The 13,244-nt window shown below is 40.9% G+C and overlaps 1 protein-coding gene across 1 annotated transcript in view; it reads left to right on the forward strand.

Moving 5' to 3' along the window:
- Positions 1-2,583: 2,583 nt before the first annotated feature.
- Positions 2,584-13,244, forward strand: part of TTLL11 (tubulin tyrosine ligase-like family member 11) — a 232,550-nt gene continuing 221,889 nt past the window's right edge. Inside the window, exon 1 of the mRNA XM_011989480.1 lies at positions 2,584-2,680. The gene's annotated coding sequence lies outside the window, so the exon portion shown is untranslated. The remainder of the gene's footprint in view (positions 2,681-13,244) is intronic.

Raw genomic sequence — 13,244 nt, forward strand, 5'->3', positions numbered from 1 at the left:
CAAGATTGTTTTGGCTATTTGGGGTCCCTTGTAATTCCATATGAATTGTAGGGTGGATTTTTTTATTTTGAAAAAAAGTTATTGGGATTTTGATAGAGACTGCATTGCATCTGTAGATCATTTTGGGTGATACTAACATCTTAACAATATTAACTCTTCCAGTCTATGAGCGTAGGATATCTTTCTATTTATTTGTATTAATATCTTCTTTAATTTCTTTTACAAATATTTTATAGTTTTCAGTGTACAAGTCTTTCACCTTTTTGGTTAATTCCTAAGTATTTTATTCTTTTTGATGCTATTATAAATGGAATTCCTTAAAAAATATCCTTTTTGGATTGTTCGTTATCATGTATGAAGACACAGTTGATTTTTATGTGTTGATTTTGTATCCTGCAACTTTGCTGAATTTGTTTATTACTTTTAATATTTTTCTGTGGAATCATTAGTTTTCTACATATGGGATCATGTCATCAACGTACAGATAATTTTGCTTTTTGTTTTCTAATGTGGATACCTTTTATTTCTTTCTCTTGCCTATTCTGGCTAGAATTTATAATACTATGTTGATGTTAAATAGAAGTGGGCATCTTTGTCTTATTCCTGATCATGGAGGAAAAACTTTAAAGCTTTTAGTATTTTACCATTGAGTATGGTGTTAGCTGTGTAAGCGGACAGTTTTTAAAGGAGCTTAAAAAGAGGTAGGATTATGAAATCCTGGGACTTATTTAAAATTATGTCCCCCATATTTCTAGCACATAATCTAACATATAATAATTCCTGAGTGAATGGACACGTTTTTAAAAATGGTGGTTTGTCAAAACTGAATGAGCTAAAGATGCCTCTAAATGGAGGATCTATTTGGTGTTTATGAGGGTGGTAAGGATTGAAGAGTGATGCAAAAGGAGATAAGAGTCATTGGGTTGCCCGCTGACAAGGTGTTAGTTCCTCATTGTGGGCAACAAAGCCACTTTACCCTTTGCTTGGGTAGCCTGCTTAATTCTGGTTATTTTCTCCTTCTCTATATTAGCACTTAACAACTAGAAGAAAATAACATATGTTGTATCTCTTTGTGAGTACTGAATTAATAACTTACAGCCTATTGCATAAAAAGAAAATGAGCAAAATGCTATAAATTATAGATGGAAGTTGTTAATATGAGTAGAGTGTACAACATATGCCTCACTGTGCACAGCTTTGAAAGAATGTGACTGATTTAAGTGACTTGAGTCTGGCTTCATTTCAATGTGGAATGGATGGAAAGCATTGAGTCACCACCATTTCATTAGTAAGGCTATGTTCTTCCATCGGACCTTGGCTCCCCAACTTGAAGTAGGTAAAAATTCTGATTACCTGTAGTCCTAGAATGGGAAAATCAAAAGATTTTTATTTAATGTGTTAGCATTCCTATTCGCGTGCACTTTTAACAAGCAAATTCTGAATATGAACTAACATGGCCTCCCTTTTCTCCTTTAACAAGGTAATCTGAGTTACAGATTTAAAAAATAGGTTCATTAAATGCAGAGCTTGTTGATAACTTTGAGAAGCAGCAGGATGTAGTGGAAAGAACAGGCACTTTTGTCTCAGTGAGAGATTTTCTGGCTGCAAATAATTGAAACTCTATAGCTTGTGCCAAACAGGATTTTAGAAGACCAAAAAGGTATTCTCAGGATACAAGGCTGTCTTATAGGCTCATGCGGGTCTGAGGCCACTCAGTCTGTGTTTCTAGGATTATGTGGTCTCATCTCTGCCTTCCCTCCCACACCTGCTCCTTTCTTGTCTCTCAGCAGACTGACTGTCTCTGCTCCTGTGCACATAGCCAAACACAGCTGCCCTGCCCTGGCTTTTTATCCCTGCCAGTTCAAGGGCCAGCAGAGGCTGCCTGGCATCTCTGATTTCCAGATTCCTAGAAGAGAGAATCTGGTTGTCTCATCTTGAGTCAGATGACCACTCCTGATTTGTTCATTTATTAATTCAGGAAGTCTTTACGAGTTTCAGGAACTGTTTTAGGCATTGGCATTCATCTCACCTTCATGGAGAGAGAAAGAGAGAGAGAGAGAGTGTGTGTGTGTGTGTGTGAGAGAGAGAGAGAGAGGAAGAGGGACTCTGAAAGCTTATTCTTTTGGGCTCGGTTGAGGGTTGTAATTTTCAGAGGAAGGGACGTATGGGCTTGGAATTTGGATAGACCCAGACTCAAATCCTGGTTCCTCCCCTTACCAGCTCTGTGTGGCCCTTGGGCATGTTGAATTACCTCTGTCAGCCCCAAGTTTTGAATCAGCAAAATGGGAGTAATCCTTTATAGGGTAGTTATAAGGATTAAGGTGAAATGGTGCCTGCAAAGCCAGGAGTGTAGTATCGGCCACATGTAATCAGAGCTCTACCACTTGGAACAAGTTTTTAAACCTGTCTGAATCTGTTTCCTCATCTGTAAAATGGGAAAGAATATCACTTACCTCATATGCGTATTAGAAGGATTAAACCATGGTAAGTGCACCAGGGTGCCGGGAATTTGTACGTAACAGATACTCAGTGTGGTCACTGCTCTTCTTATTCTTATTGTGAGTCACATTTTTTCTCTTCTAGTTCCCATTTGGCCGGCGCTTGCCTTGTGATATCTACTGGCACGGAGTTTCATTTCACGACAATGACATATTCTCCGGTCAAGTGAACAAGTTTCCAGGTATTTGCTGTTATTGTTGACATTTAAAAATGTTTCTAGGGCCAAATCTCAGGTACACTTTTCAACAAAAATATGACAGTTATTTTTGAGATCAAACTTGGGGACTCTTAATTGGGAGTTGCTGTGTTCACTAGCTATTAAGGATTTAAGGATTGGAGACAGACTTTTAAAGGTTCAAAGGCAGGCTTTCTTGGTCTAATTCCACTGGTGGAAGAACATGGTTTTACTTTTTGGGTTATACATATAATGTGGGGTTCTAATGAGAGGAATATATTCTGAAAATGAAAAAAAAATAGAACATTTCACTCTTGCAGGAAACAAAGTATCAAAATTCTAGGCATATGTCATAGAAATGGGGTATCAGCTTCCCTTTTCTTTAAGTATTATATTTGGAGGTATCATTTTTAAAACCAAATATACCAGTCTCCATACTAAGTACTACAGGCTGCGGCCAGCCTCTGCCTTTTGCCTAATGACATTATCTCAGCAAGACTTATCCTACAAGGAGAAATCTTAGTGCTAGAAAAGCGTCATAGCCAGAACTAAGATATCCTCCCTCACTCCACTACCAACCTCCCAATACAACTTTTTTGTTTTGCATTTTAATCTCTACCACTTTTTTGAGACGGAGTCTCGCTCTATCACCCAGGCTGGAGAGCAGCGGCATGATCTTGGCTCACTGCAACCTCCCAGGTTCAAGCAATTCTCCTGCCTCAGCCTCCTGAGTAGCTGGGATTATAGGCCTGCACCACCACACCCGGCTAATTTTGTATTTTTAGTAGAGACAGGGTTTTGCTATGTCACGTTGGCCAGGCTGGTCTCAAACTCCTGTCCTGAAGTGATCCACCTGCCTCAGCCTCCCAAAGTGCTGGGATTACAAGCGTGAGCCACTCTACCGGGTCTCTTTGTTATTTTTGATGGCTGAATGAAGAGGATATTTAAGATGATAGGACAGCTTAGGGAGAAGGAGCACTGGATTAAGCTGGGTATGATGCAGTCAAAGGGCCTTCCACTTATTTTTTAAAATGTTAATATATTTCACAGACTATATTATAATGTCATAATAAATAATTTCTAAAAAGAACATCACCCTGAATCCCATGTCTCATTTAACAAAACAGCGATGTGAATATTTCTATATTTCCTCCCAAACCTTAAGCATGTTTACTCATCCTTTTTGCATGGTTGCAGTACTAGTGTAGTAGCCTAAATATAAGGTGTTTTCTCTTAGTATTTTATCAATTTTGCCTATTTTAAAGGGAGAATCAGTTTACTCTTTCCTTGACATTCTACCCCACATCTTTAAGAAAATGCATTGCAGAAAACACAATAGCCGTACGTAATACGGGTGGTAGTTATGCCACATCCACTAGGGGTTTTCACCTAAGCATGCAGTCTTACAAGTTCACTATCACAGACCACACTTGGCTCAGATTCACTTAGAAGGATACAGGGCAGGAAACACAGCTTGCTGGCCAGCCAGTGTCAAGCATTTCTCTTCAGTGGAGTGTTTGCAGGAGTTCCAGGGACTAGTCTCTGGCTCCTCAAGTGAAAGCTCAGGTGCAAAAGGACTAGATCCACATTGGCGGATATGAGTCTTTCTTGGCTTAGATGCCCCAGAGGAGCCAGAATCTCTTAGAACTGCTCCGTAGTATGGCTTCTAAGGTCCCAGCAAGGGTCATAATTAAGTTATAAGAATCGTCGCACTCAGAAAAGCTTGGAGCTATGGCTTTCTACTAGATATTTTTTAGCAATTTACCAAGTCAGGGATCATTTTAACCATGTGCTTTGTGCCTAGTAATTCAGCTAACATTCTGCCTTCATTGTTTTCTAGGGGAACCCAGATAGAAAGTTAACCCAAGGTCAAATTTATCCTTAGAGAAGGAGAAAGGGTTTTGTTACAGAACAAGAATGATTGTTGCAGCCAGAGTTCTTGCCCAACAGTTTAATGGGATAGCTATTATTTTTTGCATCTTGCTGCTCAGAAAAGGATGCGTTGTGATGCCACTTAAAGGACTTATTAGGATGTTGGAGGAATACAGTTTGGAAGAGAAAACGCTTTAAATGAGGACTGAGTTCCTAAGACATGAATCATCAAATGAGGCTTCATTTACATTTTCCCCATTTGATCATGCCTCACCTAGTGGCTGAGAGTAGGAAAGAAGTAGCTATAGATCTACATTCAGAATACAAATTAGAAATATAGAATGAAGTACCCCCCAAGGATTAGTTTCATTAAAGGTGCTAGAATGATATTCATTCCAAACAAGCAAGTTTGCCCCATCCTGTATTCCACATGTCAGTGATTGGAACATAGACTTTTCCACTTTACTAACAGAAATTAATTAGTTCTAATGACAAAGAAGGCTCTTGAACCTCTAGGCAGAGGAACAGTACTGCCACACCCTCTGCCCTGTGAAAGGTAGTAATCCTCAGCAGAGGGGTGATTCCAGAACAGTCTGTCCTCTGATACCAGTTTGTGTCCAAGCTTATTTTCTGTCTCTCATATATCCCATAACTCTAAATGCACTTTCTATGCATTGTATATTACTTAGGGTAAGTTCTAGTGGATATCCCAGGCAAGTATAAACACTATATGTGCTGGGTCAACTAAGAACAGATATATACACATGGAAGTGATTAATTTTGTTTGTGTCAGCACATTAGATTTTAGTCACTTTTCTATGGGTAATTTCCTGGTTCAAAATACATTATTATATTTTGGCTGATGAATTAAGACTTTCTATGAAAATAATCTGATTTAGATATGTCTAAAGAAAGTAGATGATTAGATATGTCTACTTTCTTTAGACATATCTAAATCAGACATATCAGATTAGACATATCAGATTTAGCTCTAAGAAAGTCCAAAACTGTCCATTCTCAGCTTCTGAGCAGGTCTTTTGCTGAGCTTCAGGGTCTGAGATGTATGGCATCACATGGCAGGTGGTACCTGAGAGCCCACCTGAGAAGGAGGCTTTCTGCTGGAGAGGGAGGGAGCTTCAGTGAGGAACATGTGGGGACAGCCATCTATTAAGCATTGGTCTGGGCTCTGGAGCTACAAAGACACAGAGAAAGGCATGTAAAGAGAGAAGAAAAATGCAGCCTAAGGGCTATGCTGGAGGAAGCTGGAATGCTGTGGAGATCTGGAGCAAGGGCAGGCAACCTAACCCAGATTTGCCCACGGAGCAGCAGGGTGAGAGATCCTGGAGAAGAGGACTGGCGTGGAAACTGAGCCTCCAGGATGGATGGGCCCGATCCCCATGCCAAACAAGGGAGCAGAGTTGGTGCAAAGACAGAATGCCTTGAGCATATTGCTCATTCAGCAAAGGGCAAGTGGCCCACCATGGTTAGAGGGCATCAGGTGAGCGGGGTAGGCGAGGGGTGATGAGCAGGAACCCAAGTATAGCATGGTTAGAGCCTGAAAGTCATGGGGAGCCACTGAGGAATTTTTAAGCCAGACAGTGACATGGGTCAGCTTGCATGTTAGCAAGATCAGCCAGAGGGACACATTAGAAATGGGTGAGACCGCTGACAGAAGAAACAGAGATGTAGCTAAGAGTCTGCTACAACATCCACCCGAGAGATGAATGAATCAGGGGCAATGGGAATAGAATAGGATGGATCTGAAAGTGTTTATTTGTTGTTTGGTGGTTCTGATGTGTTTTTGCCAAGAATTATTGTTATAAATAATATTTTGATTGAATAGTGCTCCAAGTATAGCTCAGTTTTGATTTGTTTTGTTTTATGTTAACTGGGTGAAATAGGGCTGCCTGGGCAGACCTGAGATTGAACTGTTACGCTCTCAGTTAACTTGAATGGGATGAGACCCACCAGGACTTGAGACTCCAGCATAGCAGACGGAAGCACCCAGGCCTGCCTCAGAAGGAGGGGCAGGAGGTAAGCCCTTGGTGTCAGAGACTCCCACCTGAATTAGGAAGTTTTCCCAATTGATAGGGGAACTGCCCTCATAGGGACATCTAGGGAGAGACCTTATTGAGAAACCTAGGTGGACAGTCAACCTCAAAAGGAGCTGTTATTAGGTAGCAGGACCCCAGACACTGGGCCAAAGTCACCGACAGGAGGAATCCAGCCCTTGCAGAGTGGGCTTAAGGGGAACAGAGGAGAGGCTGGAGAGAGGAGGGGCATTGGAGAGAACAAAGAAAAGGCCTCAACTCTGTGCATTGCTAAGGCAGCCGCTCAGGCTCCAGGAGCAAAAGATAAGGTCACCAACATTTGGAGACAAGCAATAGAGCACAGGAAAAATGGGTAAAATTCTTCTTATCTGATTGGAATACAAAGTCTAGGTCAGACTTTTAGCAGAAGGGAACTGGGGGTTAGACCTAGAGCTTCTATCTCAGATCGGAATTGGTCCTAGAGCCCAGGGAGGGGACACAGGTGACAAGGGGTCAGGTGCTGCAGCTACTTAGGGAAACGGGACAGGGCCTGGAGCCAGTAGGGCCTGAAGTCAGCAGAGCTGGCCATGACCTCCCTTCTCACAGATTTTCTCTGGGAACATGTGTCCTGGATCAGCTAGAAACCCTGCTGTGCTTGTCAGGGTCATAATGAGAGAAGATGCCACTCCCACACCTGTCTCTGAGCCACCTCCAGAGGTGGAGATGCCAGCAGCTTCCATGTGGGTTCTAGTGAGGGGCCAGAAACTGCCTGGTGGCACTGGATAGTAGCACAGCTTAGATATGGAGGAGCAAAGGTTTGGTGCTAAGTGGAATGAGAGAGGTCTACACCAGTGCCTCCTGGAGACAGGCATTCAGGCAGGGTCGGAGTGAGCTGCCTCCCGCCTGCAGGCAGGAAGTGCCTGGCTTCCAGGGGTGCTTCTTAAGTTGGCCATTTTCAGTAGAAAACTGCCTGGAGACACAAAGGTAAACTTGGAAACACTTACTAGCTGATGTGGGGCCTGATGATGCACATTACAGAAGGAGCCATTGCTGATATTAAATGAATATTGACTGAATTTGCAGGACATACATTTTCACAAAACTTTTCTGGAGCACCCAGACTGCCCTCATGTACTCACAGCCCTCTGGGTTGTGTGAGCCCTTCTGACCTGCTGAGGGATTTTGGAGGGAGAACCTTCCCCCGGCACAACGACTTTAAAATGCAGAAAATACCACAACAGTATTTGGTCAGGAGGCATCCTCTACGTGGAGTAAGGTGCTGTATTACAGTTAGTTATGAAGGCTTTCAGTTCAATACGGTAACTAAAATGTTAGTCAACCTCAAGCAAAAGGATTCCAAAAAAGTTGAAGTTTTGCTTTGTTTACCTTGTGGTCAGCTCTTGTGTTTATAATGCAATGATTCTAATTTTGTGGGGGAATAAAAGGAAATAGCTGTGATTTTCCAGACTCCCTTCTTGGAAAGCTCAGAACAGTGTCCTCAGTGAGTTTTCTTGACTATTGAACAGTTCATGTTAGAGAACAGTTTATTAGTGCTTTTTAAGCTCCTTTATTTCTTACTTAATCCTTCCCTATATCCTTCTAAACAACAACTAAGACCTGGACACTGACATCTTGAAGCTGGGACCTTTAGATTTATTGCACTTTTTAATATGCTGACGGAAGCAAGAAGGTGGTTCTTAAAACTTTCCTTCACAGATGTTTACCCTTTACTTTCTGAATGTGGGAATTTAGAGGAACCTCATTCATTCTGACTGCCCATTTGGAATGTGTGATAATTTGGGCATGCCAAGCTGACATGGAACTTCGTATTTTCTATTAAAAATAGTTTTGCTAAGCACATTTCTAGTGTCAGTAATGGAACTGTTTGGTCTCTTTCAGGGTAAAGGACATTTTTAGCCTTCATTTTTGGCAGTGATATTTGTCTTAAGAAATAAACATGATAGCTGGGTGTGGTGGGCACGTATGTAATCCCAGCACTTTGGGAGGCTGAGGCAGGTGGATCACCTGAGGTCAGGAGTTTGAGACCAACCTGACCAACATGGTGAAACCCCTTCTCTACTAAAAATACAAAAATTTGCTGGGTGTGGTGGCATGCACCTGTAATCCCAGCTACTCAGGAGGCTGAGGCAGGAGAATTGCTTGAACCCAGGAGGCAGAGGTTGCAGTGAGCTGAGATCGTGCCATTGCACTCCAGCCTAGGCAACAAGAGCGAAACTCTGCCTAAAAAGAAAAAGAAAAAGAAATAAGGATGATGCCGGGCATAGTGGCTTACGCCTGTAATTCCAGGGCTTTGGGAGGCCAAGGCGGGTGGATGGCTTGAGCCTAGAAGTTCAAGACTAGACTGGGCAATAGTGAGACCCTGTCTCTACAAAAACAAAAGCAATACAAAAATTAGCCAGGCATGGTGGCACACACCTGTAGTCCCAGCTACTCGGGAGGCTGAAGTGGGAGGATCACTTGAACCTGGGAGGCAGAGGTTGCAATGAGCTGAGATCATGCCACTGCACTCCAGCCTGGGCATTAGAGCAAGACTGTGTTTCAAAAAAAAAAAAAGAAAAAAAAAAAAGAAAAGAAAAAAGAACGAAACATGTTAAAATTGATAATAATTTTTACCTATTTGCTTAAAATTTGCTACACTATATAGTACTCAGTTTCTTCTCTTGTCAAAGTTACTAGTGATGTTACACGAAAAAAAAATCCACCATTCTTTTCATGTTTTATAACAGTGAGACATTTTAATTCCCTCTGGGCAAATTAATGAGATAGGATCAATGTCAGTGTTAGTCCTTATAACTGAGGAACTCCTACAGATTGCATTTTTTCCCTTAAAGTATAAATCATGGTATTCTTTTTATTTCCTGTCCTTCATTCAAGGAGACAGATTTTATGCTGAAAGATGTGTGTCTTCCTATTTCATGCCTTTAATACTCATGAAACAGTAAAAGAAAGAAACTTAATTAAGCCTCTCATAATGTAACCAGAGTCCACTAGATAATATTCTCTAGGGTGCAAGATGGAAGGAATCCCAGAAGCATGTAGAGTGGCCCCAGATTAAAGAAGGTATTAAATTTTAAGTGCAAGATATAAATGGTTCCCTATTCATTACCTAAGGGGGTGACAAAGAATAAACTAGGTGAAAACTCATTCCTTCAAACTGATGCTTCATTTTTATAAAGAGAAAAGAACACCCATCCATTACCTCAGGTTTTTCATTAACTCAGTAGTTCTTTCCAAACCATGAGTCACCGCTGTGGGGAACAACTCAGACCTTTTCTAAAAATCCTGCCTGAAAAAGAGAATATGTCGGGTGGGTGGTTTTAAAAGTCCCAAATAATGGCTGTTTTATAGCTAGTAGCCCACTGTTGTTAAAACCTCACAGCGTCTCTTCTCCCCAGGCATGACGGAGATGGTGCGTAAAATTACTCTGAGCAGAGCAGTGAGAACCATGCAGAATCTCTTTCCTGAGGAGTACAACTTCTACCCTCGCTCATGGATTCTGCCTGACGAGTTCCAGCTCTTTGTTGCTCAGGTAGATGGCACTCCGTCCCCATGACCCCTGAATTATATTATGGTTGCAACTGTGTCCTGGGTCCTGTGTGCTGGGAGCTGGGGCAGGGGGTCCCAGGAAGCTGAGACTAAGGGAGCGTCTTAACAGTACACAGTAGGTGTTGGCAGCTATCAAAACAGCTTGCAGAGTTGAACGAGTAGGGTGACAGGTAGGTAAACTGAAGAAACTGGTCTTGACACAAGGAGACAGATATCAGAGCTGGATCATGGAGTCAGGATGCTGGAGAGCCAGGGAGCTGGAGCCAGAGCAGGCAGTTGGGCCCCCAAGTAGAATGGGGCCACTGGGGGAATCCTAGAGCCGTGGCCTCCCCAGCTTCCTGTGGCCTGTGATGTGGGAGGTCAGGCTCTGTTTAAAGGCCAGGGAGCAGGTCTGACAAACTCATGGGGAACCTTTTAAGTGTTTTGCTTTAAACTTGTTCCAGAATCAATTGTCAAGTGACCCATTCCATCTCGAAGCACTGTGTTTGAACATGTAATACCGTGGAGCCCTCACCACTGATTGTGAAGTGGAATCAGTAGGGAAGTGGAACTTAGACCTGCCATTTTTGTTAGCCTTTTGGCAGTTTCATTTAGGATCCTTTGAAAGCCTTTGTGTGCAAATTTCACAGTCTGGCCCATAACTCTGGGGTAACTATACAACCAATGCCTGTCTAATTGTGATAAGGCTAACACCATTTACAGGTCCTGCTATGTTCCAGGCTTTGTGCTAGAAGTTTAACATATTTTACTTATTTTTATTTTTATTTTTGTGTTTTTGAGATGGAGTGTTGCTCTGTTGCCAGAGTGCAGTGGTGCGATCTTGGCTTACTGCAGCTTCTGCCTCCTGGTTCAAGCCATTCTCCTGCCTTCTGAGTAGCTGGGACTACAGGCGTGTGCCACTGCACCGGCTACTTTTTTTTTTTTGTATTTTTAGTAGAGATGGTGTTCCACCACATTGGCCAGGCTGGTCTCAAACTCCTCACTTCAAGTGATCCACCCACCTTTGCCTCCCAAAGTGCTGGGATTACAGGCATGAGCCACCACACCCAGCCCACATTATTTCTTTTAATCTTCACAGCAATCTTGTGAGGCTGGTTTTATTATTATTATCCTCATTTTATGAATGAGGAAACTGAGGCTTTGAAAAATTTAGCAACTTGCTTGAGAAGTAGGATTTAAAACCTAGAGCTATTTCAAAGGCATATGCTTTCTATAGTCTATTTTATTGCCTCTATATTGTTTTGGTTTTAATATTGAATTATAAAACTTGTAATAAAATTATACTTTACTAAACACAAAAACAGCTCGAAGTGATAATTTTTAAAGGACGTTTTCTGTGAGATGGTGGTCACGTGGGTTTATATACATTGCTTAAAATGGAACTATTAACATAAAATGGGTGCATTTTATTGTATGCAAACTATGCTTCAATAAAGTTAATTTTAAAAGATAACTCTCAGCTGTTCCTCATAATTACCCCCCAATATCTTCTCTCTTCTGTGGCTCTGCTCATGCTGTTGTTGCTGTGTGGAATACCTTTCCTTCCCATCTTTACAGCTCTGCATCCAACTACAGTCATGAGTCACTTGACGGGCACACATTCTGAGAAAAGTGTCATTGGGTGATTTCATCGTTGTGCCAACACCATAGAGTGCACTTACACAAACCTAGACGGTGTAGGCTCTTACACATCCAGGCTATCCAGTATAGCCTATTGCTCCTAGGATACAAACCTGTATAGCATGGTACTGTACTTAATACTGGTAAGTCTTTTTTGTATCTAAACATAGAAAGGGGAAAATACTGTATAAAAGTTAAAAAATGGTACACCTATGTAGTACACTTCCCATGAATGGAGCTTACAGGACTAGAAGTTGCTCTGGGTGAGTCTGTGAGTGGATGGTAAGGGAATGTGAAGGCCTAGGACATTATACTACTGTAGACTTCAGAAACACTGTACACTTAGGCTACACTAAATCTATTTTTAAAAAATTTTCTTCGATAAGAAATTAGCCTTAGCTTACTGTAACTTTTTACTTTCTAAGCTTTTTAATTTTAAAAAACCTTTTAGACTCTTTTGTAATAACACTTAGCTTAAAACACAAACACACTGTACAGTTATACAAAAAAAATTTTCTTTTTATTCTTATTCCATAAGCATTTTTCTATGTGTAACTTTTAAAATTATTTTTACTTTTTAAATTTTTTGTTAAAAACCCAAGACACAAACACATACATTTGCCTAGGCCTACACAGAGTCAGGATCATCAGTATCACTGTCTTCCACCTCCACATCTTATCCCACTGGAAGGTCTTCAAGGGTCAGTAACATGCATGAGGCTGTCATCTCCTATGATAACAGTGCTTTCTTCTGGAATACCTCCTGAAGAACCTGCCTGAGGCTATCCTACAGTCAACTTTTTTTTTTTTTTTAAAAGTAGAAGGAGTACACTCTAAAATAACAATAAAAAGTATACTATAGTAAATACAGAAGCCAGTAACATAGTAGTTTATTATCAAGTATTATGTACTGTATATAATTGTATTATACTGCACTTTTATACAACTGGCAGTGCAGTAGGTTTGTTGACACCTGCAGCACCACAAACATGAGTAATGTGCCGTGCTACAAATCTAAGATCACTGATTTTTAAATCTTAAAGCAAATTTCCTTCTAGGCACTGCTACGGATACATCTCAGAAATTTTTGTATATTACATTTTCATTATAATTCAGTTGAAAATATTCTCTAATTTCTCTTGGGATTTCTCCTCTGCCCATGGGTTATGTAGAAATGTGTTGTTTACTTTTTAAGTCATTTGGGGACTTTCCAAGTATTTTTTGTATTGATTTCTAATTTAATTTTGTTGACAGCAGAGAGTATATTCTGTATTATCTCAGTCTCTTTAAATTTATTGAGAGTTTTCTTATGGCTTATATATTGTCCATCTTGATGAGTGTTTCATGGCACTTGGAAATAATACGTATTCTGAGGTTGTTGATGTAGCATCTTATAAGTGTCAATTAGGTCAAGTTGCTATTGGTGGTATTCACATCTTTTTTACTGCTTTACTACTTACTTGTTCTATCAGTTACTAAGT

This window comes from Mandrillus leucophaeus, unplaced genomic scaffold (assembly GCF_000951045.1).
Source record: "Mandrillus leucophaeus isolate KB7577 unplaced genomic scaffold, Mleu.le_1.0 Scaffold354, whole genome shotgun sequence".
In the NCBI taxonomy this organism is placed as follows: Eukaryota; Metazoa; Chordata; class Mammalia; order Primates; family Cercopithecidae; genus Mandrillus; species Mandrillus leucophaeus.